This window comes from Dendrobates tinctorius, unplaced genomic scaffold (genome assembly GCF_039654945.1).
Source record: "Dendrobates tinctorius isolate UK_male_01 unplaced genomic scaffold, ASM3965494v1 ptg000156l, whole genome shotgun sequence".
Classification (NCBI taxonomy): Eukaryota; Metazoa; Chordata; class Amphibia; order Anura; family Dendrobatidae; genus Dendrobates; species Dendrobates tinctorius.
This window is the reverse complement of record NW_027361823.1, coordinates 9,785,833-9,809,458: the sequence shown is the minus strand read 5'-3', so window position 1 is coordinate 9,809,458 and position 23,626 is coordinate 9,785,833.

The window sequence follows — 23,626 nt, the reverse complement described above, 5'->3', positions numbered from 1 at the left end:
CCCTCATCTTTGCTTTTCTTTTTTATGCAGGGCAGGCCGCCATCATTTCTTTCAGCCAGGACTCGTCTCTGCGTAAAATAACACAAAGTTACCTTGAGCACGGCTTCCACAGCACTTTCCCCATTTTTCCCCTTTCTTCTACACTACACATCTAAATACAGACGTGCACCCACCATTAATATATAATAATCCACCATTCCAAATATAAATTATAATTCAACACTGCGCCCCCACCAACAATAAATAGCAATTTCCCCACCTAATATATACATTAATTAGCCCCGTACTCTTCCTCCAATTCATTACCAGTCACTGCATCCTCAAAGTCCCCCAACATGTGCCTCCCGCTCCCCCAATTCGCTATATTTATATGCCCCTTCCGCCCCAATTCATTGTCATGTCTTTCTCTCCCACCCTCTATTCATTATCAACTGCTCTACCCCACATTCAATACATCATTTACTCCCATCACCCTGAAAATTCATTATTTGCTCCCCCCAGGTCCTCATTTGTTCTCCCCATGCCCCACCTTCAATTCAATTGCTGTCCCCATCCCTCATTTCATCATTTGCAGTCCCCCTCACTTCATCATTCGCTGTCCCCCTTCCCCCCTCTCTTCATCATTTGCAGTCCCCCATTCTCCCCCCATTTCATGTGCAGTCCCCCATTCTCCCATTTCATGTGCAGTCCCCTTTCGTTCATGTGCAGTCCCCTATCCCCCTCACTCACATCATCATATGCAGCCCCCATCCGTCATTTGCAGCCCCTTCCAACATTTGCAGGCCCCATTCCATAATTGGCAAATTGCAGCACCCCCCTCCATCATTTGCATCCACCCCTTCATCATTGGCAGCACCCCCTCCATCATTTTCACTGCAGCCCCCTACATCATTTGCAGCCCCACTATCATTTCCAGCACCGCCTCCATCATTTGCTGGCCTGCTCCATCATTTCCAGCACACCCCTCCATCATTTCCAGCACCCACTCCATCATTTGCTGGCCTGCTCCATCATTTCCAGCACACCCCTCCATCATTTCCAGCACCAACTCCATCATTTCCAGCACCCCCTCCATCATTTGCAGCACCCCCTCCATCATTTCCAGCACCCCCTCCATCATTTGCAGCACCCCCTCCATCATTTGCAGCTCACTCCATCATTTCCAGCACCCCCTCCATCATTTCCAGCACCTCTTCCATCATTTCCAGCAAACCCCTCCATCATTTCCAGCACCCACTCCATCATTTCCAGCACCCCCTCCATCATTTGCAGCCCCCCTCCATCATTTGCAGCACCCCCTCCATCATTTCCAGCCCACTCCATCATTTCCAGCACCCCCTCCATCATTTCCAGCACCCCATCCATCATTTGCAGCCCACTCCATCATTTCCAGCACACCCCTCCATCATTTCCAGCACCCCCTCCATCATTTGCAGCCCACTCCATCATTTCCAGCACACCCCTTCATCATTTCCAGCACCCCCTCCATCATTTCCAGCACTCCTCCATCATTTGCACCCCCCTCCATCATTTGCAGCCCCCTGCATCATTTGCAGCCCCCTCCATCATTTCCAGCACCCCTCCATCATTTCCAGCACCCACTCCATCATTTCCAGCACCCCTCCATCATTTGCAGCCCCCCTCCATTATTTGCAGCACCCACTCCATTTCCAGCACCCCCTCCATCATTTCCAGCACCCCCTCCATCATTTGCAGCCCACTCCATCATTTCCAGCACCCCCTCCATCATTTCCAGCACCCCCTCCATCATTTCCAGCACCCCCTCCATCATTGGCAGCCCCCTCCATCATTTCCAGCACACCCCTCCATCATTTCCAGCACCCCCTCCATCATTTCCAGCACCCCCTCCATCATTTGCAGCCCCCTGCATCATTTGCAGCCCCCTCCATCATTTGCAGCCCCCTCCATCATTTGCAGCCCCCTCCATCATTTCCAGCACCCACTCCATCATTTCCAGCACCCCCTCCATCATTTGCAGCCCCCCTCCATCATTTCCAGCACCCCCTCCATCATTTGCAGCCCACTCCATCATTTCCAGCACCCCCTCCATCATTTCCAGCACCCCCTCCATCATTTGCAGCCCACTCCATCATTTCCAGCACACCCCTCCATCATTTCCAGCACCCCCTCCATCATTTCCAGCACCCCCTCCATCATTTGCACCCCCCTCCATCATTTGCAGCCCCCTGCATCATTTGCAGCCCCCTCCATCATTTCCAGCACCCCTCCATCATTTGCAGCCCCCCTCCATTATTTGCAGCACCCACTCCATTTCCAGCACCCCCTCCATCATTTCCAGCACCCCCTCCATCATTTGCAGCCCACTCCATTTCCAGCACACCCCTCCATCATTTCCAGCACCCCATCCATCATTTCCAGCACCCCCTGCATCATTTGCAGCCCCCTGCATCATTTGCAGCCCCCTCCATCATTTGCAGCCCCCTCCATCATTTGCAGCCCCCTCCATCATTTCCAGCACCCACTCCATCATTTCCAGCACCCCCTCCATCATTTCCAGCACCCCCTCCATCATTTGCAGCCCCCCTCCATCATTTCCAGCACCCCCTCCATCATTTGCAGCCCACTCCATCATTTCCAGCACCCCCTCCATCATTTCCAGCACCCCCTCCATCATTTCCAGCACCCCCTCCATCATTGGCAGCCCCCTCCATCATTTCCAGCACACCCCTCCATCATTTCCAGCACCCCCTCCATCATTTCCAGCACCCCCTCCATCATTTGCAGCCCCCTGCATCATTTGCAGCCCCCTCCATCATTTGCAGCCCCCTCCATCATTTGCAGCCCCCTCCATCATTTCCGGCACCCACTCCATCATTTCCAGCACCCCCTCCATCATTTCCAGCACCCCCTCCATCATTTGCAGCCCCCCTCCATCATTTCCAGCACCCCCTCCATCATTTGCAGCCCACTCCATCATTTCCAGCACCCCTTCATCATTTCCAGCACCCACTCCATCATTTCCAGCATCCCTTCCATTATTTGCAGCCCCCCTCCATTATTTGCAGCACCCACTCCATTTCCAGCACCCCCTCCATCATTTCCAGCACCCCCTCCATCATTGGCAGCCCCCTCCATCATTTCCAGCACACCCCTCCATCATTTCCAGCACCCCCTCCATCATTTCCAGCACCCCCTCCATCATTGGCAGCCCCCTCCATCATTTCCAGCACCCCCTCCATCATTGGCAGCCCCCTCCATCATTTCCAGCACACCCCTCCATCATTTCCAGCACCCCCTCCATCATTTACAGCACCCCCTCCATCATTTGCAGCCCCCTGCATCATTTGCAGCCCCTCCATCATTTGCAGCCCCCTCCATCATTTGCAGCCCCCTCCATCATTTCCAGCACCCACTCCATCATTTCCAGCACCCCTCCATCATTTCCAGCACCCACTCCATCATTTCCAGCACACCCCTCCATCATTTCCAGCACCCCCTCCATCATTTCCAGCACCCCCTCCATCATTTGCAGCCCCCTGCATTATTTGCAGCACCCCCTCCATCATTTCCAGCACCCACTCCATCATTTCCAGCACCCCCTCCATCATTTCCAGCACCCACTCCATCATTTGCAGCCCCCCTCCATTATTTGCAGCCCCCCTCCATCATCTGCAGCCCCCCCTTTCATCATTTCCAGCCCTGCAAGGAGCCCCTACATTCTAGCTACAGCCATGTCACATGACCAGAAGTCCAGGGAGGGCGGAGGGAGAGTCGGAGCTGCGCAGCTGTCAAGGTAAGACAGCTATGCACAGCTCAGAGAAAGCTGCCGGCCCACGTGTGCGCCTGGGGGATCGGCCCGGGGGGAATATGCCTCCCTGCCACCCGGCCCAGCCCGCCCCTGCAACACAGGTACGAGCGACCCCAGTGAGTGACAGTGACATACGGGGGCGGGGCTCACCGAGGGATCCAACGGTCCCTCGGTGGGCCAGTCCGAGCCTGCACACTAGTTTCCTTAATATTGCGTTGATCCAGGGAGCTAGTCTGATTGCCGTATGTGGAGTCGGGAAGGATTTTCTTTCCCCAATGTGAAGCTTACTGTTTGCCACATGGGTTTTTTTTGCCTTCCTCTGGATCAACATGCTAGGGCAAGTTAGGATAGGATATGGGTTGAACTAGATGGACTTAAAGTCTTCCTTCAACCTTAATAACTATGTTACTATGTTACTTTTATAACTGCAAAGCTCAGGTGAAATCCGAATCTTACACAACATTTTTTCGAATACAATTATATTCCAGATATAAACTCAACTCATTTTCCCAGTTTCACCAAAGTCATGATCATTTTGATTGGTTGCTGGCTTTGTTGGTGATCATCCATGGATTGGTTATTGCTGCTTATGATGTCACGGAATGTTGCAGTTGTTGGCTCCATTGTCTCCACCCCGCACGGAATGTTGTGGTTGTTGGCTCGACCTCCGCACAAGATAACATCAGACACATCATATGCAGAGCTGACACTCCACTGAAGGTGACAGATATTACTGGAAGGTAAGTCTGCTCCATGTGCTGCCTCCATAGAGTCTACCATTATCATCATTCTCCTCCTCTGTAATTGTATCTTCCGAGTTGAGATTTGGAGAGTGAAAGGTAAATCTATCTTTACTATAAATGTCAATGTGTCTAATAATCTAGTGAAAGAAAGTTGGGGTCCATTACACACAGGATGAGGCTGCCTACCATAAACGACGTCCTTATGACTTTTGTGGGACTCAAATTGTAAAGAGTCCTGCATCCTGCTAGGGGAAGATCAGTGCGCACAGCTCCTTCAGAATGTCATAATGTATTGGGCAGGTGCGGTAACCAGAGCGTGGTTTTCTATTTTAGGATAAGACCAGAAGATGGAGATGCTTCCGAATCCCAAACTGAAGATCATGTAAGTTATAAGCGGAGCATTGCCGACCCCACACTGCCCCTGCTCAGGGGGTCACAAACTTTTTATTTCTTTATTTCCTTCCAACACAGAACAATGCTGGCAGGAAATAAAGGATTGTTATGATGAATAACTGAAACCCCACTGTAAATCCCACCCGATCTCCAAATAATTCGCACCCCTCAAAAGTGGTCAGAATAAAATACCCATTTATTACAGGTTATTGACTTTCTGTTATACGTATAGTGAAGAAGAAAATGAGGGAAAGAAAGAGGAAAAGGAAGAGGAGAAAGAAGGTGTGAAGGAAGAGGAGGATAAGGAAGTTGTGAAAGGACAGGAGAAGAAAGGTGTGGAGGAAGAGGAGAAGGAAGGTGTGAAGGAAGAGAAGAAGACGCAGGACAAGAAGGCAAAGTAAGTCTATGGAATAAATAGGATTGAATTGACACTGCTGAAGCACAGGGTGGGGGGTGACATACTTTTTAGCTTTGAACTCCACTTTTTTCAGTGTTAACATGAAAAAAAACAGGACAGTCTCAGTATCTAGGACCTTGTAGGTTGATCCTGAGGGTCGTCCTCCACTTTTACTTGAATCTTTGGGACACAACATATATGGTGGAGACCCAAAGATCCGAGAAGCCAGACTAGCAAGAGCAGGCGAGTGGTATTGTACAGTACATTAAGTCAACCCATCTCTGCCACTAGGGAGAGCTCACTGAATCGGCATGTATATACCTCCCACTTTACCTGATAATAAATCTGTATGAGCTGAGCTCCCCCTAGTGGCAGCAGGTTTTTTTTCTTTTTTGAGGGGACAAGGATGATTACTATCGTATATGGTGTTTTTTTTGTTTTTTGCCACTGGTGCCGTGACACATATTTGCCCATGTGAGGTTTATTGATAATCAATTCTTATCAGTTTTCTTGACCTGCTCCGGTGGAGGAGATCGTGGAGAGGAGGGTGATATTGTCCATGTTGGGCTGTTATTGATCAATTCTTCTCTTTTCTCAGCAACAGAAAGAACAGAGTACAACCATCAAGGTAAATACAAGGTTTCAGATGTCTCAAACTTTTCCTCCATTAATATCAGTGGGAAAGCCAAGTAGGGGGACCCCCTGTAATAAGCTCGTGTTTATAGGACCTGTGCCCAGATTGTCCAGAAGAGATAACCCCATTCACCCCTCTCCTGCCCCCTGTCCAGTGGTCACCGCTGTCACAATTGAGTCCTACTCTTGTCTCTTGTAGATGCCCCTGGAGCCTGTTGTGCTGCTTCCAGTCCATCTGCCCTGACAGTCAGGAGTGAGCGGAGCCTAGAAGACAAGTGAAGTCCAGGAGGCGTCTGATCCGCCGACAAAGCCGATGGGATGATAAACCTAATCGCATAGTGTTCTATGGACACTTGTGCCATTCAATAAACACCTGATTCTCCGTGAGCACCTGGAAATTTCTCCACTACATATTATTGGCGCCAGTTTTGTCGCCGATATGCCAGCGACGCAGGCTGATCCACACTAGATACAGATTGTATAGCGTTCAAGGGTTATTGTACCTTCCCCCAATTTCCTGTGTTCACAAAAATGTCAAGAGTAAACTGAAAACTCCACACACACAAAATATACACTCACATATAACAAAGGTATTCACCAGGGTGTGTAGGAAGGGGAAGAAAGCAAAACAGGGAAGGATGAGGAATTTCCAAGCGTACAAACCAGAGAAGAGTCACTTATAAACTCCTTCAGCACTCCTTCTCATACCAGCTTCTCCCACTCCAATGTCATGCAGCAAGTGCTAACTCATTCGACTAAACAGCCGGGTTCTCAATTCTCCCATGTCCGTCGGGTCCCCATGAGTCTCCTCCAAGATCTGTAGTACCCTGATAAAGGTGTTTCACTGTCCTGGGGGCCTCAACATCACGGAATCCCGGGCCTCCCTGTCCAATACCATCAGGGCCACCTCTGCCTCTAGGTCAGGGGTCATCGGATGCATTCTAAATAGCCTCCGCATCCGTTCCGCCCAACTCCACAGCATGTTATTGCTGCGGGAGAACCTAGGCAGGTTACTCAGCATAGCCCCCAAGGTTAAACTGGACCGGGGGCCGCCGTCGCCCCCTTGGTCCACAGCATCTGTGCTCACGCTCGGAAACTGCATCCTGCCGACTACGCCAAATCTAGTAATCACAGGTACGCGGGATGCAGTGACGAGACGGAAGTGTTGTGAACTCATTTTCTGGTTTACCTCCGGCTTCTGGTGAGGGTGGTGGAGCTGGCTGTGTTGACAGAGGAGTCGTGAGTTCTCCATCCGGGCTCCCTCTAGTGGTGACAGTAGGTAATGAAGCTGATCTAAATCGCAGAGACCTGCCACCTGAGGAGGAGGACTGTGAGTGGACATCAGGAGTCTCTGACTGGATTTAATATAAAGTAAATATGACAGGCTCAAACCCCAACTTAGGTGCTCTGGGAAAAAAAAGGGCTAAAGTATAGGAGTAGCCCCGGCACACTAATGACATGGAAATAGAGTCTTTTCAAAGACAAGTCTTTTTTTGTTGTGATTTTATTGATTGTGAAAAAAGATGATGTTACATCCAACGTTTCAGCTCTTCATCACGAGCTTTCATCAGGGATATAACTACAATATATACAATAAAAGAACAAAAATCAGTGAATAAACTTTATAAAACATTATAAAACAAAAACCTGGTGATAGGTGATTCATAATGTGGGGATGGTGTCATGCATCCTTTGTGAAGGTATGTATAGATATATAGTGATGTGAGGCCAGTGAGTATGTATTGTGGTGTGATACGGTGTACGTGCGAGAGGTTGGGCAGAGGAATAAGGTGAAGGTGTAAAGAGATGAACGGCAAAAATGTGTGGGTTGTGTAGAGAAAGGGCATTAGAGGACAGAGAAGTGGAATGGGAGTGAGGGTAAGATCATATAAAAAGGCAGTATGTAAAGAGTGCTCTTGGAAATGTTAGGGCAAAAGGTGTAAATACCTAGATCCTAGTTACTATAGGTACCGCTTCAGCAGCTGAACTACAAAGGCAAACCTTTACCACTTATGCACATACCTCAAAACCAAGGATCTAGGTATTTACACCTTTTGCCCTAACATTTCCAAGAGCACTCTTTACATACTGCCTTTTTATATGATCTTACCCTCACTCCCATTCCACTTCTCTGTCCTCTAATGCCCTTTCTCTACACAACCCACTCATTTTTGCCGTTCATCTCTTTACACCTTCACCTTATTCCTCTGCCCAACCTCTCGCCCGTACACCGTATCACACCACAATACATACTCACTGGCCTCACATCACTATATCTATACATACCTTCACAAAGGATGCATGACACCATCCCCACATTATGAATCACCTATCACCAGGTTTTTGTTTTATAATGTTTTATAAAGTTTATTCACTGATTTTTGTTCTTTTATTGTATATATTGTAGTTATATCCCTGATGAAAGCTCGTGATGTAGAGCTGAAACGTTGGATGTAACATCATCTTTTTTCACAATCAATAAAATCACAACAAAAAAAGTTTGTCGTTGAAAAGACTCTATTTCCATGTCATTAGTGTTGATAGGGAGAGAGTTAAATTAACCCTTCATGGTTGAGCCAGTGATTTCCAAATTATTCCAGTGTTGCTAGCAACTCAAATGACCACACGGAGACTGGGGTCTCTGTACGGGAGGATCGAGGCAGATCACTAAGCCCCTTTATTTTAGTCACATCTTTTATAATCTTTTGCTTAATTATGCAAGGTTCTCAAGCACCAATAGCATCATTTAACTTTATAAGCCAATAATATTGCAAGAAAACCGGAAACTACATATATGTCCGTACCTAAATAGCATAGAAAGTAGTATAATGGCATATTCAGAGCAATACACACACACACATACACACACACCCCCCCCCCCAGCTCCTTATCTTGCACCTGATAGAAACAGTCTGGCTTCATGACAACCCATGCCAATTACGAAAATTTATCTTGCAGCAACAAAAATGAAGAAACGAAACCTTCACAGAAATGGAGAAGCGAAACTTAAGCTCTGATTTTAGTTTTAACCCTTCACAATCCCCCCTAGATAATTTTTAGTATCACATATACAACAAGGGTACAGGCAGCAATATATAACAAGCTTTGTAAGATCCCAGCTATCCAGCCCCCAATTCCCTTAAATCAATTGGCTGGATTGAGAAAGGAGAAGGTGTCTGACCACCAACTGTCCTTAGTACGATCATTGTCTTTATCATATTGATCTGAGTCTTTGGATATCTTCTAACTTTAACTTTTAACTTCTACCAATAATAATATGGAAAATGCGAAAAACCAAAACATTATGTCCCTTTCATTTGCTATTGGCTTGTTGGGTGATGAGGAGAACTTGATAGAGACCGTCATACAAGGGTTCTAGCCTGTGCTTCCTGACATGCCTTTTCACGACTACCAAATCACCAGGCTTCAGATTATGACAAGTGCCGGTTTCTGCTGAATCTGGAAAAGAAAAGAAAACTAGAACATAGGTGTTAGCAAGATTTTTACTAAGCAGAATAACATATTGAACAACACGGTCAGTTTCTTCCGATAACTGCTGAGGCTGGAAATTTGCAACTGGGGGCCTAGTACCAAACAATATCTCATATGGGGACAGGCCATGTTTTGCAATAGGGGTAGTACGAATGTGGTATAACACAATGGGTAGGAGCTCTGGCCATATAGCCGTAGTCTCCTGCATCATTTTGGTCAGTTGTCCCCTCAGTGTTCCATCCAACCTCTCAACTTTTCCACTGGATTGTGGGTGGTACGGAGTATGGAGGGCTACAGAGGATCCAAGCATTGTCAGAACTTCTTAGTACACATGAAAAAAAAAGGCCGGACCTTAGTCACTTTCAACAACTTCTGGAACCCCATATCTGCATATAACTTCCATCACCAGTTTCTTCGCTGTGGTCCTTGCAGTCATATTGGTAACAGGGAATGCTTCCGGCCAACTGGAGAACATGTCAACAACAACCAAACAGTATTCATACCTTCCAGACTTAGGCAACGTGATATGGTCCACCTGGAGCCTTTGGAAAGGATAGTCGGGCTTAGCAAGATGCTTCGGGGGCACACGTTGAAGTTGACCGGGATTGCAAGTCTGACAGATATTACAGGCACGGTTGAGCGCTGACAAAACTGTGGAAATTCCCGGGGCCCAGTAGAATTTTTGCACCAGTGCGAGGGCCTGATTCTTTCCTCGATATGTAGGTCCATGTGCCCATATGGTAATAGCAGGGTACATCCGCTTAGGGAGACACACAAGTTGGTCCTTTTTCCAGAGACCATTATCCATTCGTGCCCCATCAGTCTTCCATTGCTTCACCTCTTCCTTTGGAGACATTCTCTGCATCGTCATTAAGCGGTCTCGCGGGGTCCGACAGAAAACTTCAGTCTGTTGTAGATCATCAGGTTCTTGTAGGGTCAGTGCTTCTTGTAACTGTTTACGCTGAGAGCGTGTGGTCACCATAGTTGGTATGGTTGGTTTGACGGGTAAAAGAGCGGCGGCTTTTGCTTGCATATCTGCAAATGTGTCGCCAACAGTCTGTGGACTGGTCCTAGGACCGTGCGCCTTAACTTTGATAATAGCCACCTGAGTAGGTAATTTGATCGAGTCCATGAGGGTTTTAACAGCTTCAGCATTTTTCACTAGGGTTCCGGCAGTAGTAATAAACCCTTGATTGGCCCATAGAGCCCCAAAATCGTGAGCAATACCAAATGCATACCGTGAGTCCGTGTATATATTAGCCCGTCTGTTCTTGGCCAAAGTACATGCAGTAGACAGAGCCTGGAGTTCTGCTTCTTGTGCTGACTGTGAGGGTGGGAGCGCAGCTGCGTGCACTACAGTGTCCTCTGTGGTAACAGCATATCCCGTGTGGAATCTATCAAACCCATCAGCATATCTTGAACCATCCGTGTATAACACCAGATCAGGATTTGGGAGTGGATTCTCACTGACATTTGGTGGACTAGCTGTTTCTTCTATCAGAAATTTGGAACAATCATGTTGGAGGTAATCCTCATCACTGCCATCTTTCCTTATAGTTCATTATATCGTCTTTCAAGGCGTTGTAAAGAGGTTGCATTATGCGGGATGCATCCAGTATCCACTGACAACAATAAGTGCATAGAAAAACGCTGGAGTTCAGCTTCATCTTTTGGGAAAGGAAGGGAGCTGACAGCTATTATTCTTCTGCGAGGTGTCTGGCACCCTGAAGGAGACAGTGACCCAAGAATATCACTTGACCAAGGCAGAACTGAAGTCTCGAGGCCGAAACCCGACAGTTCAGTGCTGCCAGATGCTTTAAGGAGGCTAACAATGGCAACAGACACCTGCTCATATTTTTTGCAAACTGGTTGGGACTGTTTTGTGCCCCTTGTGACATAACTGTCCGTATTAACTGTCGTCCCTGCTAAGTGAGTGCAAATAAAAACCAGCAATCTGGGTGTAACGGAATACTAAAGAAGGCATTGGTAAGATCGATGACTGTAAACCAAGCAGCATCCTGGGGTATTTGGGACAAAAGAGTATGTGGATTAGGCACCACTGGAGTTTCCAGAACAGTAGCTGCATTAACTGCCCGTAGATCTTGTACCAGCCGGTACACAGGGGGCTGGCCAGGTGGGGTCTTTTTCTTAACGGGAAACAAGGGTGTATTACATGGAGAAACACAGGGTACCAGAGCACCGTTATCAAGTAACGTTTGTATTTGTTCCTGAAGGCCCCGCTCCTGATCATGTTTCAAAGGATATTGATGGACTTTGGGAAAAGGGGCACCAGGTTTGAGAAACACTTTTACTGGTTCTACAGGCATTTTCCCTATATCGTTTGGCCCTTTGGACCAAAGTTCAGATGGTATCTCTGAGAGATATGGGGTGAGGCGTTGATCCTCAGGCAATATTGGGGGTGGATCTGGGCCTATCAGGGCCATCATGACTGTAGGAAGGGCATGCAAAATACAAATTTCCTCACTATCTTCATCTGCATAGGAGTTATGTAACGTAAGAACCATCCGACCATCATCTTGGAATTGTATTCTGGAGCGGAACTGTGATAACAAATCTACCCCCAGTAAATTTACTGGACATATAGGAGAGATTACAAACTGGGCAGTAACTTCGGGGAAGGGTCCTACAGGGATGGGTTTTGTAAGTGTATGTTTATTGGGTCTGCCATCTACTCCAATTAGAACAAGCTCTTGATCTGAGAATTGAATAGGGATATCCGTAGGTACATCTGATGATTTGATTATAGAATTGGCCGCCCCAGTGTCTACCATGAACCTAACAAGAGTGTCCCCTTCAGGGAGCGTGACGGATGAGCATGCCCCAGGTTTGGTGGAAGACATTGTGATAGCAGACTCTGGTTGGCCACCCCTTCAGTATGGACGATTATCAGGATTTTGGGGCTGTCCGTAACCGGGGTATCCTCTGGGGTTCCCAGTATTTAGATTACGATTGGAAGAGGGAACTTGAGGGTAGCATCTATCAGCAGGAGTGTGACAGTCTCTCTGAAAATGACCAAATCGCCCGCAGCGCCAGCATTGTAGACGAGAATTGGCACGGCGGATCTGGGGAGGAAGGCTTCTATTCATAGTATTAGGAGAGATACTGGAGTAAGGAGTTGAAGTTTGAGGGGGGGCCATAGTTTGCTGTGTGCTCCAGTGATAAGGAACCAGCTGCGTACTCGCAGCCGCGCTGGGCACAATGGTGGGGGCTGCTGTTATCGGAGGAACTGGAGCTGCTACAGCTGCAGCTGCTGGCTTATTTTTCTGTTTCCCTGCCGCTGCAAAACGGGTTAAATTTTTCTGAAAACTCTTTATTACTTTCAAAGCATCATCCGGGGTGGAATTCTCAACATCAGGTCTAACAGAGATTATCGCCTCTTGCAACTCGGGTTTAAGGCCAGACATCAAAGCTGCCACAAAAAGATGTGTATGGGCTTTATTATACAGTGAGAATCCCAGATCTCTAAATACTACCATAAGACGCCCATAGAACTTCTCAGCAGTCTCCCCCTTGTCCTGTGTGACATCTGTGAGAGAGGTAGCTTGGTCCACCAATCTATCTTGTGCCCAAACCTTTAAAGCATTGCAGAAATCAACACCACTCTCATAGGTTCCCCCATCCAGATCCACATTATACATTATTCCACCCTCCATAATTGGAAAATACCCCTCCCCAGCTTTTACTCTAAGTATATGTAATAGATCTCTTCGGGGAGTGGAATAAATGTCTCGATTTGATGCCATTTGCCTGTAGAAAGCCATGGGGGGAAGTCTCTGGATCGGGTAATTGATTGCAAACAGTGTCTATTTGTGATGGGGTGAGTGGAGTATACTTTGGCCTGTCAGGAGTGCTTTCCACGTTATCTTCTTCAAATTCGGATATTACTGACAACTCGGGGGGAGGAGGTGGAGGTAGTACGGGCACAAGAGGCATTTGCTGTGGGAGCGGGGCAGGAGGCTCTGTTACAATTAGAGATTGTATTGCCTGATGGGCCGTTAGGCGGCTGTCAAGGACAAATCGGACCTCCTCCAATTTTATGGGGTTTTCCTGTATACACTGCTCTATTGCTGATACTATGACCATGGCAGCATCCTTCCTGGGATATTGAAAAATACCAGCAGAGATTAATGGTATAGCCACTGTACGTTGAGGCATCGTACCGGGGGGGACAGAGGAGGCATACAGGATTGCGTTCTGGACAGCCTCAGTAAGCAATTGTTGGGACCTAGGAATATTGATAGGGTCATATCGTGGTCCCACTGCATGTATTACATATTGACACGGCAGCTGTCCTGCTCTGGTTGCTGCAACCTGTCCTGTTTCTACCTGGCCATACATTTGTATATATGAATCAGATTCTTCCTGTATCATGGGTCCACCTTTCTGTGAAATTTTTGCGGCCAGTCCTCCAGCATGGCGGAGTTGATTATTTGCGGCATTTACTATGGCCCCAACATGCTGCTTCGTGAGATCCCCTGTCCCTATCCTAAAGAGCACATCATAACAGTGGGGTCCAGAAATAACATTGGAATACATCCCCTGGAAATCTTCTATCTGCTCTGTGCATCCTGTCTCAGACCTGGTAACTAAAGTAGGAGGGGGTGGATATTCATAACCACTAGCAATACTAGGCATAACAGGGACTGGGGCTGCCGGTGGATGATAATAAGTACCGTCAGAATTCAACAGAGGAAACATGGGGGCTGCTGCACCCGGTCTCCTCGTACCACAATTATAACAAACCTCTCTCCACTGAGGATTAGTAACTCCACATACAGCACAGAGCCACCCGGCAGGATCATAGGGTGGGGGCATACTGAGTTTCGGTAGTCCAGAATACATCGGTGCCTTAGGGTTAAGGGGCACAGAGCTTACAGTCGGGAGGAGGCTTGATTTCCTGAAGAGGGACCTTATCATCTAGCAGGGAAACTTCTTGTTTCAAATCATCACTTTTAACTATTCGTCTGCCTGACACATTCTCTCATTAATCTCAGTTCCTTCTTTAACCAATCACATTCTCATACCACAGTCACTTTCTTGAACCACAAATCATCCCGTCCCTGTCATAATAGACAATTTTTCCTTCTTCAACATAACAGTAACAGAAACAATCAGAATTCACTTGCTGTTCAATTACCACATAACCTTCATTATACAATTCATGTGCCAAGCCACGGAATTCCTCAGCGCCTTTAAGTAATCCATCATCAGTCAATTTCCCTCTATTCTTTTTAACTCCTTCGTCCCACAGTGTAGGCTGCAACCTCCCGCCCTTAGGAAATCCCAGAATTGAAAATATTTTTCCTGCATTCCTGACAAATTTCTTTCCTCGTCTTTGAATCATAAGACTAACAGTATCTGATCCTTCACACAACTCCAAACTTTTCTTTTTCTTCCACAAAAACATAATTCTCTCCTTTACAGCTATAAATATCCTGACAAATCGTGCACAGATCTGGAGCGGCCTTCTCAGTCTGTTCCACAGGGTCTATAATCCCCCTCTGGGATTGCCCAAAAATCGCGGTACTCAGTGAAAGGAGGAGGGCGTCTCAGACTATCCCTCCGGACACCTCTGGTTATATATATCTATCTATATATACCTGAGTTACGTATCCTACCCATCTTCGATCACATGACCACGCCTGATAACTAACAATGATCAGGAATTCAGGATATTTTGACTATAAAGAGAGTCACAATCACTGGTCAATCCGGGGTGTCCGTCCCTTATGAGGTACGGTTCGAGCACTGGGCCCCCAACGGGACTACACCTCTATATGATTCCACCCATGAATCATCCCACCAGGGGACAAACCTCAGATCCTCTTTGCAGCAACAAGCACAGGAAAACCACACCAACGGTCAGTCTGAACAGTATAACTGCCAACTTACCGTGGTCGTGGGGGGTGATCAGTCCCAATTTTCCAGCACCTGTGTCCGCTCCGAGGGTCCTTTGTCTTGTTGTCCTCTGGGGGCAGAGGCGTCCCTGTCCGGGGGCCCCACGTTGGGCGGCCAAGCTGATAGGGAGAGAGTTAAATTAACCCTTCACGGTTGAGCCAGTGATTTCCAAATTATTCCAGTGTTGCTAGCAACTCAAATGACCACACGGAGACTGGGGTCTCTGTACGGGAGGATCGAGGCAGATCACTAAGCCCCTTTATTTTAGTCACATCTTTTATAATCTTTTGCTTAATTATGCAAGGTTCTCAAGCACCAATAGCATCATTTAACTTTATAAGCCAATAATATTGCAAGAAAACCGGAAACTACATATATGTCCGTACCTAAATAGCATAGAAAGTAGTATAATGGCATATTCAGAGCAATACACACACACACATACACACACACACACACACACACCCAGCTCCTTATCTTGCACCTGATAGAAACAGTCTGGCTTCATGACAACCCATGCCAATTACGAAAATTTATCTTGCAGCAAAAAAATTGAAGAAACGAAACCTTCACAGAAATGGAGAAGCGAAACTTAAGCTCTGATTTTAGTTTTAACCCTTCACAGTGTGCCGGGGCTACTCCTATACTTCTGACTGGATTTAAGACAGCCGACTCCCTAATTTTGTGCTGGTGATTTTTCCCGCCCTGAGGTTCTGGTTTCCAGTTCTGTTCCTGCCTTCTCAAGCTAAGTGTGCTCTGCTATTTTTTCACATGAGATTTGGTTTGGTTTACTCAGTTTTTGTGGTCAGCCAGCCCCTGCTGGGGCTGTGCTGAATTTCCATTCTTATGTCTCTGTTTATGCCAGTTTGCTTTTTGTCCCTGATCAGACTGGTCTCTTTTTGCTCTGTCTTCAGAATATACCAGAGTGCTGATATAGGGAATTGAAGTCTAGCGACTTCAGGGTTTTTGTTATGAGAAAGTGATGGACATTTTTGGCAGGGTTTTGTGCGTGATTGCAGACAGCATCTTTCCTTTCCTGTCCTTTCTAGTTAGTGTGGGCCCCATCGTTTGCTCAGCCTATTTTTCTATCTGTGTTTGTGTTTTCATCTTGTCTCATCGACAATACATGTTTGGGGTCTGCTCTAGGGCAGTTTAGATTTCCCCTTTTCTTGCTTTAGGCTTATTTAGTTCTCTGGCTGTGACGAGGCGTCTAGGATCATCGTAGGTGCGCTCCACGGCTACTGCTAGTTGTGTGGATAGGATCAGGGGTCTGCAATCCGCTTAGTTACCAACCTCTCTGGTTTTCTGTGGCTTAGCTTGTTTTTGTTTTTCCTCCTCGGTGACTCAGTCATAACACGGGAGCCGGAATGAACGAGAGCGTAACTTTTATATAGAGATGTAGATATACAGTATGTATCTATATATAGCTATGGGAGCTATTTTGAGTAACCAACAAGCTGAAAACACTTATCCTCGCAGGGATTAGCACAACAATGCACAGGTAACACGAATATGACTACCCGGTTGGAACCGGCAACTAGGAAGCCACGTTCTGGCCGACTATAGGTCAAGAAAGTATGATTTATCACCTACGACATGTCACTTATCCTCCTCTGACGTCCAGCAGAATGGCAATCGATGCCTGTTTGGCGTCTCAGCCGCTGGGCCCAGCCGACGAGGAGCTGACGTATGCTTCTGGCGTTCCTACGCCCAGGTGGGGTGAGGGTACAACAGGCCCTTGAAGAGTTCCTCTGCATTGCGCATCCCGGCGGAGGCGGAGAGGCGGCGGTAGCCGGGGCCTGGAAAGTGGAGGCCGCAGCCACGGGCTGGAGCCGGACGACAGCGACCGCAGATGGCAGCTGGCAGACTGCAGCCGCAGGCAGGGATGGGGAGTGGCGCCGCAACCGCGGACTGTAGCGGGGCAGTGGCGGCTGCGGGTGGCAGTGAGCAGGCCGCAACTGCGGGCTGGAGCTGGGCAGTGGCGGCCAGGGCTGGCAGCGGGAAGGCAGCAACCGCGGGCTGGAGTGACGGGAGCGGGAGCGCGGTCTTTTTTGGTCGGCGCTCCTCTGTGGGGCTGCTCGGTGCTGTCTCCTCCCTGGCCGGGGTAAGTCTCGCCCCAGTCTTTCCTGTCGTTGCTCACTTCCTCTGGCTCTCTGGCGCCACCTAAGGTTCTTGCTTCTTCTTCCCCGCTCTGTCGACTGCCCCTTTTATACTAGCTCCACCCCCACTCCTTCTGGAACTCTCTGCTGTCTGTCCTCTAATCATGTGCCCTGGAAACAGTCTCCCTAGGAACTTTGGTGACAGTCCCCTTGGTTCCGGCCCGGTTACACAGTGTGGGCTCTGCCTTCTACAGTGTCCTGATGTATAAGTACAGCCGGCTGTCCCCTGAAAGTGTTGACTGCCTAATTTAATCAAGATGAACAAGTCATGGATCTCCAAGGACTTTTGCACCCCAATCGCAGACTCTACAGACTAGGTGATATTGCATTTTTTAGTGTGATGCATTAATGTCACGTAACTGCACTCTGCTGATGTTAAGACAAATTTGTGGAAATGTGAACACTCCTGGTTGGTCTACATCTGCTGGGTTAGCTGTAGTGGGAGACGTCTCGATCCCAATCACACTATTTCTATTCTCGTGATAGTTATTCCACTTTGGTGGTGTCAGGCCCTCATTTTCTAAAATGTGAATACTCCATGTTGGGTGTCCATCTACTGGATTGGGTGTAGTGGAAGACCTGTCGGTCCCTATTATACTATTTCTACTGTGGTGAAATTGATGTCACTATTGCGGTGTCTTCCGCAAATATTTGTAAACTAGTTGTGGGCCCGATGCGGCAGTGACATCACGATGGGGGCAGCTCTGTGGCGCTGGGGGTGGCGGCTGTCTCTCCCCCCTCCCCCACCGTGCTCTCCGTGCAGTCAAAGCCGGCAGGAAAGACGGTGGTTTGCGACCTGTGCTGGAGATGGGGTTCGACACCACCAGAGGGCTCCCGCACCCCACCTCCAGCACAGGCCGCAAGCCGCGGTCTTTCCTGTCGGCTGTGATTGCACGGAGGTGGGTGAGCAGGCAGTGGAGAGATCCGGCGCGTGTAGTCAGGCGGTGGCGGGTCCTAGCGGGGGGTCCTGCGGTGGGTCCTGGCGGCGATACGGTGGCGGGTTCTTCCAGGGGTCCGGCGGGAGTTCAGCGGCGGGGTGGTTCGGCGTGGGTGTCACGGCGGTGGGATGTGCAAGCGCCTGGTACCACCAGTGGGTGCCATATTGGAATACCCATCACTTGGGTATTCCAATATGGCAGTCGGCGTACTTCTGCTGTGGCGCAGTGGATTGTGGGATTCGAGGAAGTCCAGACGGAAATGGATGGAGGACAATTTTAGGTAAGTATATAATATATGTGAACACTTCTGGTTAGGTCTCCTTCATGTGTGTTACCTGTAGCAGTAGGCCTCCGACACCATCAGGCCTCCGAGACCGTCAGGCCTCCACTACCTAGGAGTCAACTACCCATGTTACTATCCTTAGATTTTTCTGATAATAGTAGTCTATGAAATTTATATGATATTTGTGCCTCCTGAGTGTGAATGAGCATGAAAGCAGGTAGAGGTGTTGCATGTGGTATCAGGGCTCCCAGCACAGGAGGCCTACACAATCCCTCACCCACCTCGTCTTACTGTGACGTTCATTGGAAAGCTGTAAATGCTGTCCCAGACCCCGATACCTCATGCCTGGCTGATTGCTGCAGTGCCATGCTAAAATCTGTACTGTGGGTGAATTGAGGCCACTTTCCTGGTGTCTGTCCCTCATTTGTTTTGGCAGCATTTGGAGCCATTATAAGGTGTTGTGCATGCATTTGTTTTTGCCTCCCATTGACCTGAATGGTGTTCGGTTATGTTCGGTGAATATTGCAAATTCGGCGAACGTAATCCGAACCGAATATTGAAATATTTGCTCATCTCTACCCCTTGTCCCGTGCATCATTATCGCCGTCCTGTGCTGTTGGTGTTCCCTGCGTCCCTCCACCACTCCTCTATGGACCCCAGTGTTATTTAGTACTGATGTGCTGATAGAAAGGCTGCGCTCATATCTCCGGACATCTCACTGATGTTCATCTGGTTTCCGCTTTGTGCAGTTTTTACAGTGAAAGGAAATGTTCTGCAGGCAAAAACCTTAATAAAACACAGCCTGTAATAATCAGGGACGTACTGTACCTCCCGACTCTGAAAGCTAGGAAAGAAGAGACACATACAGCAGAGCGCACCGCGGCCATTTATATGTTACACTGAGCATCTTCCATAACCTCACCCAGTCCTCTATAATATAAAGTCTATATGATTCCACAGATAAATATTCTCCCAGTAATGCCCATTAGTGTTCCTGCACAACGTGATATTGCTGTTATGGCCCACACAGTATAATGCCCCCCATACAGTATGATGCCCCCTACATAGTAAGTTGCTCCCTACACAGTATAATGCCCCCTATATGACATGATGGCCCCTATACACAGTATGATGCCCTCTACACAGTATTATGCTCCCTACACACAGTATGATGCCCCCTACAGAGTAAGTTGCTTCCTACACAGTATGATGCCACTATACAGTATAATACCCCATATACAGTATGATGCCCCCTACACACAGTATGATGCCTCCTACACACAGTATGATGCTCCGTACGCAGTATGATACCCCTTACGCACAGTATGATGCCCCTATACAGTTTAATTCCCCCTATACAGTATGTTACCCACTATATGGTATGTTGCCCCTACACAGTATGTTTCCCCTATACAATATAATGCCTCCTACATGGTATGATGCCCCTTTACGGTATGTTGCCACCTATATGGTATGTTGCCCTTACACGGTATGTTGCTTCTACACAGTATAATACCCCCTACTCAGTATGTTGCCTCCTACACAGTGTAAAGCCCCCTATACAGTATGTTTCCCCTATACAGTATGCTGCCCCTACACAGTATGTTGCCCCTATACATTATGTTACCTCTTACACAGTATGAGTCTGGAGCAGGAGAAGGAGAAGGTCAGATGAGTCTGGATAAGGACAGATGAGTCTGGAGGAGAAGGAGTAAAAGGACAGAGGAGTTTGGAGCAAGACGAGAAGGACAGAGGAGTGTGGAGGAGGAGGAGAAGGACAGAGGAGTCTGGAGGTGCAGGAAAAAGACAGAGGAGTCTGGAGGAGGAGGAGAAAGACAGGGGAGTCTGGAGGAGGAGGAGGACAGAGGAGTCTGGAGGAGAAGGACAGAGGAGTCTGGAGGAGAAGGACAGAGGAGTCTGGAGGAGGACAGAGGAGTCTGGAGGAGGAGAAGGACAGGGGAGTCTGGAGGAGAAGGACAGAGGAGTCTGGAGGAGGAGAAGGACAGGGGAGTCTGGAGGAGGAGAAGGACAGAGGAGTCAGGAGGAGGAGGAGAAGGACAGAGGAGTCAGGAGGAGGAAGAGAAGGTCAGAGAAGTCTGGAGTAGGAGAAGGACAGAAGAGTCTGGAGGAGGACACAAGACTCCGGAGGAGAATGACAGAAGAGTCTGGAGGAGGACAGAGGAGTCTGGAGGAGAAGGACAGAGAAGTCTGGAGGAGGAGAAGGACAGACTGGAGTCGGGAGGAGAAGGACAGAGGTCTCTGGAGGAGAATGACAGAGGAGTCTGGAGGAGAAGGACAGAAAAGTCTGGAATCTGGAGGACAGAGGAGTCTGGAGAAGGAGGAGAAGAACAGAGGAGTCTGGAGGAGGAGAAGGACAGAGGAAGTCTGGAGGAGGAGGACAGGAGTCTGGAAGAGGATAGAAGAGTTTGGAGGAGGAGGACAAAAAAATCTGGAGGAGGAGGACAGAAGAGTCTGAAGGAGAACAGGGGAGTCTGAAGGAGGACAGGGGAGTCTGGAGGAGTAGAAGGACTGAGGAGACTGAAGGAGGAAGGACAGTGGAGTCTGGAGGAGGTGAACAGAGGAGTCTGGAGGAGGAGAACTGTTGGCTCCTCCCCAGCACAGAGAGTTTTGTCTGTTGCCTCCACTTTACAAGTTTATTCCCTTTGGCTCCTCCCTCCACAGAATTTTGTGGTTGCTGGCGCCTCCTCATTCGGAATGTTATTGACTCCACCCAGGGCCACACCTATAATGAGGCCATTTGAGCCTGTGGCTCAGGCGGCAGACAGCTGCTGTGCACAGGGGGTGGCAGTATGTGCTCTGCTACCAGCAGCACCTACAATTTAGCCTGCACGCTGCTGGTAGCGTGCAAAGGCTTGTAAGTGATGAGGTCACAGGAGAGGAGTCAGGGCCCCCTGATCATGTGACCCCTGACTCCTCCCCTCCTGTGACCTCATCACAGGTCCTGTGCGCATCAGCCCTCGGTCTATCGATCATCTCCGTCCCATGCTCTCCTCTGCCTCTATGTTCTATTCTCTGCCACAGCCAGGACCTGTGATGAGGTCACAGGAGGGGAGGAGTCGAGGTCACATGATCAGGGGCCTCAGTGTATGCAAGACTGCTGTGCTGGTTGTCATCGTGTTGAATGAGGCAAGTTTCTGTGTGGGGTCAGGAGGGGTTTACACTACAGGGTGGATGTAGCAGAGCCGCACGTGTGCGAGGTGTACAGAGCAGAGCCATGTGTGTGCGAGGTGTATGGAGCGGAGCCGTATGTGTGCGAGGTGTACGGAGCTGAGCCTTGTGTGTGTGAGGTGTACGGAGCGGATCCGTATGTGTACAAGCTGTACGGAGTGGAGCTATGTGTGTGCGAGGTGTACGGAGCAGAGCCATGTGTGTGTGTGAGGTCTATGGAGCGGAGCCGGACGTGTGCGAGGTGTACGGAGCAGAGCATTGTGTGTGTGAGGTGTACAGAGCTGTGCGTGTGCGAGGTGTACGGAGCAGACCCATGTGTACAAGTTGTGCGGAGCAGAGCCACGCGTGTGCGAGGTGTACGGAGCAGAGAAACGTGTGTAAGGGATGTACAGAGTGAAGCTGTGTGTATGGGGCATACAAAACGGAGCCCTGTGTGTTCAAAGTTTACGGAACTGAGCCGTGTGTGTGTGGAGCAGAGCCGTGTTTGTATGGAGCGGAGCAGAGCCATGTGTGTACGGAGTGGAGCCACGTGTGTATGGAGTGGAACCGCGTGTGTACGAGGTGTATGCAACAAAGCCGCATGTGTACAAGGTTTACAGAGGGGAGTCATGTGTGTACAAGGTGTACAGAGCGTGGCTACGTGTGTAAAAGGTGCACGGAGCAGAGCAGCTTGTGTACGAGGTTTACGGAGTGGAGCCATGTGTACTGAGTGGAGCCGTGTGTGTGCGAGGCATAAAAAGTGGAACCGTGTGTGTATGAGGTGTGCGGAGCCATATATGTACAAGGTGTATGGTGGGGAGCATCCATACCTCCCAGCGGGACAGTCCCGATGTTGAGAGAGTCTGTCGCTCTGCCCTGGCCATGAGCTTACTTTTACCGTGGACACAGGTGTACACGGCGGAGCCCCGAGGAGCACGTTAAAATTCGCCCATGACGTTCCACCGGAAGTGACGTGCTAGAAGCTGACCAGAAATGAGGGAATTTCGGGAGGAGATTGTAACGGTACCATGGAGGCACTTCAGGGTATGCTTCAGATACATCACCGCGTCCTCCGACAGCGAGGACAGCGGGATTGCCTTGGACTCACGGATGCCAGCCATGTGAGCAGATCATGATGTGGGCACTACAATGGGAGCCGGGCTGCTATAGTATCTTTATAGAATCTTTCTTTCTTTCTCTCTCTGCTCTTTCTCTCTCTAATCTTTCTTTTTTTCTTTCTCTCTCTCTCTCTCTGTTCTTTCTTTCCTCTCTTTCTCCCTCTTCTTTCTTTCTCTCTGTTCTATCTTTCTTTCCCCTCTTCCTTTATCTCTCTCTCTGTTCCTTCTTTCTTTCCCCTCTTTCCTTATCTCTCTAATCTTTTTCTTTTTCTCTCTGCTTTTTCTTTCTCTCTCTGTTCTTTCTTTCTCTCTCTCTGTTCATCCTTTCTTTCCCTCTGTTATTTCTTTCTCTATCTGTTATTTTTCTTTCCCTTCATTCTTTCTTTCTCTCGCTTTGTTCTTTCTTTCCTCTCTTTCTCTCTCTCTGTTCTTTTTCTCTCTGTTCTCTTTCTTTCCCATCTTTTTTTCTCTTTCTCTGTTCTTTCTTTCTTTCTCCTATTTCTGTCTCTCTCTGTTCTTTCTTCCCCCTCTTTCGTTCTCTCTGTTTTTTATTAATTTCCCCTCTCTTTCTCTCTCCCTCTTTCGTTTTTTCT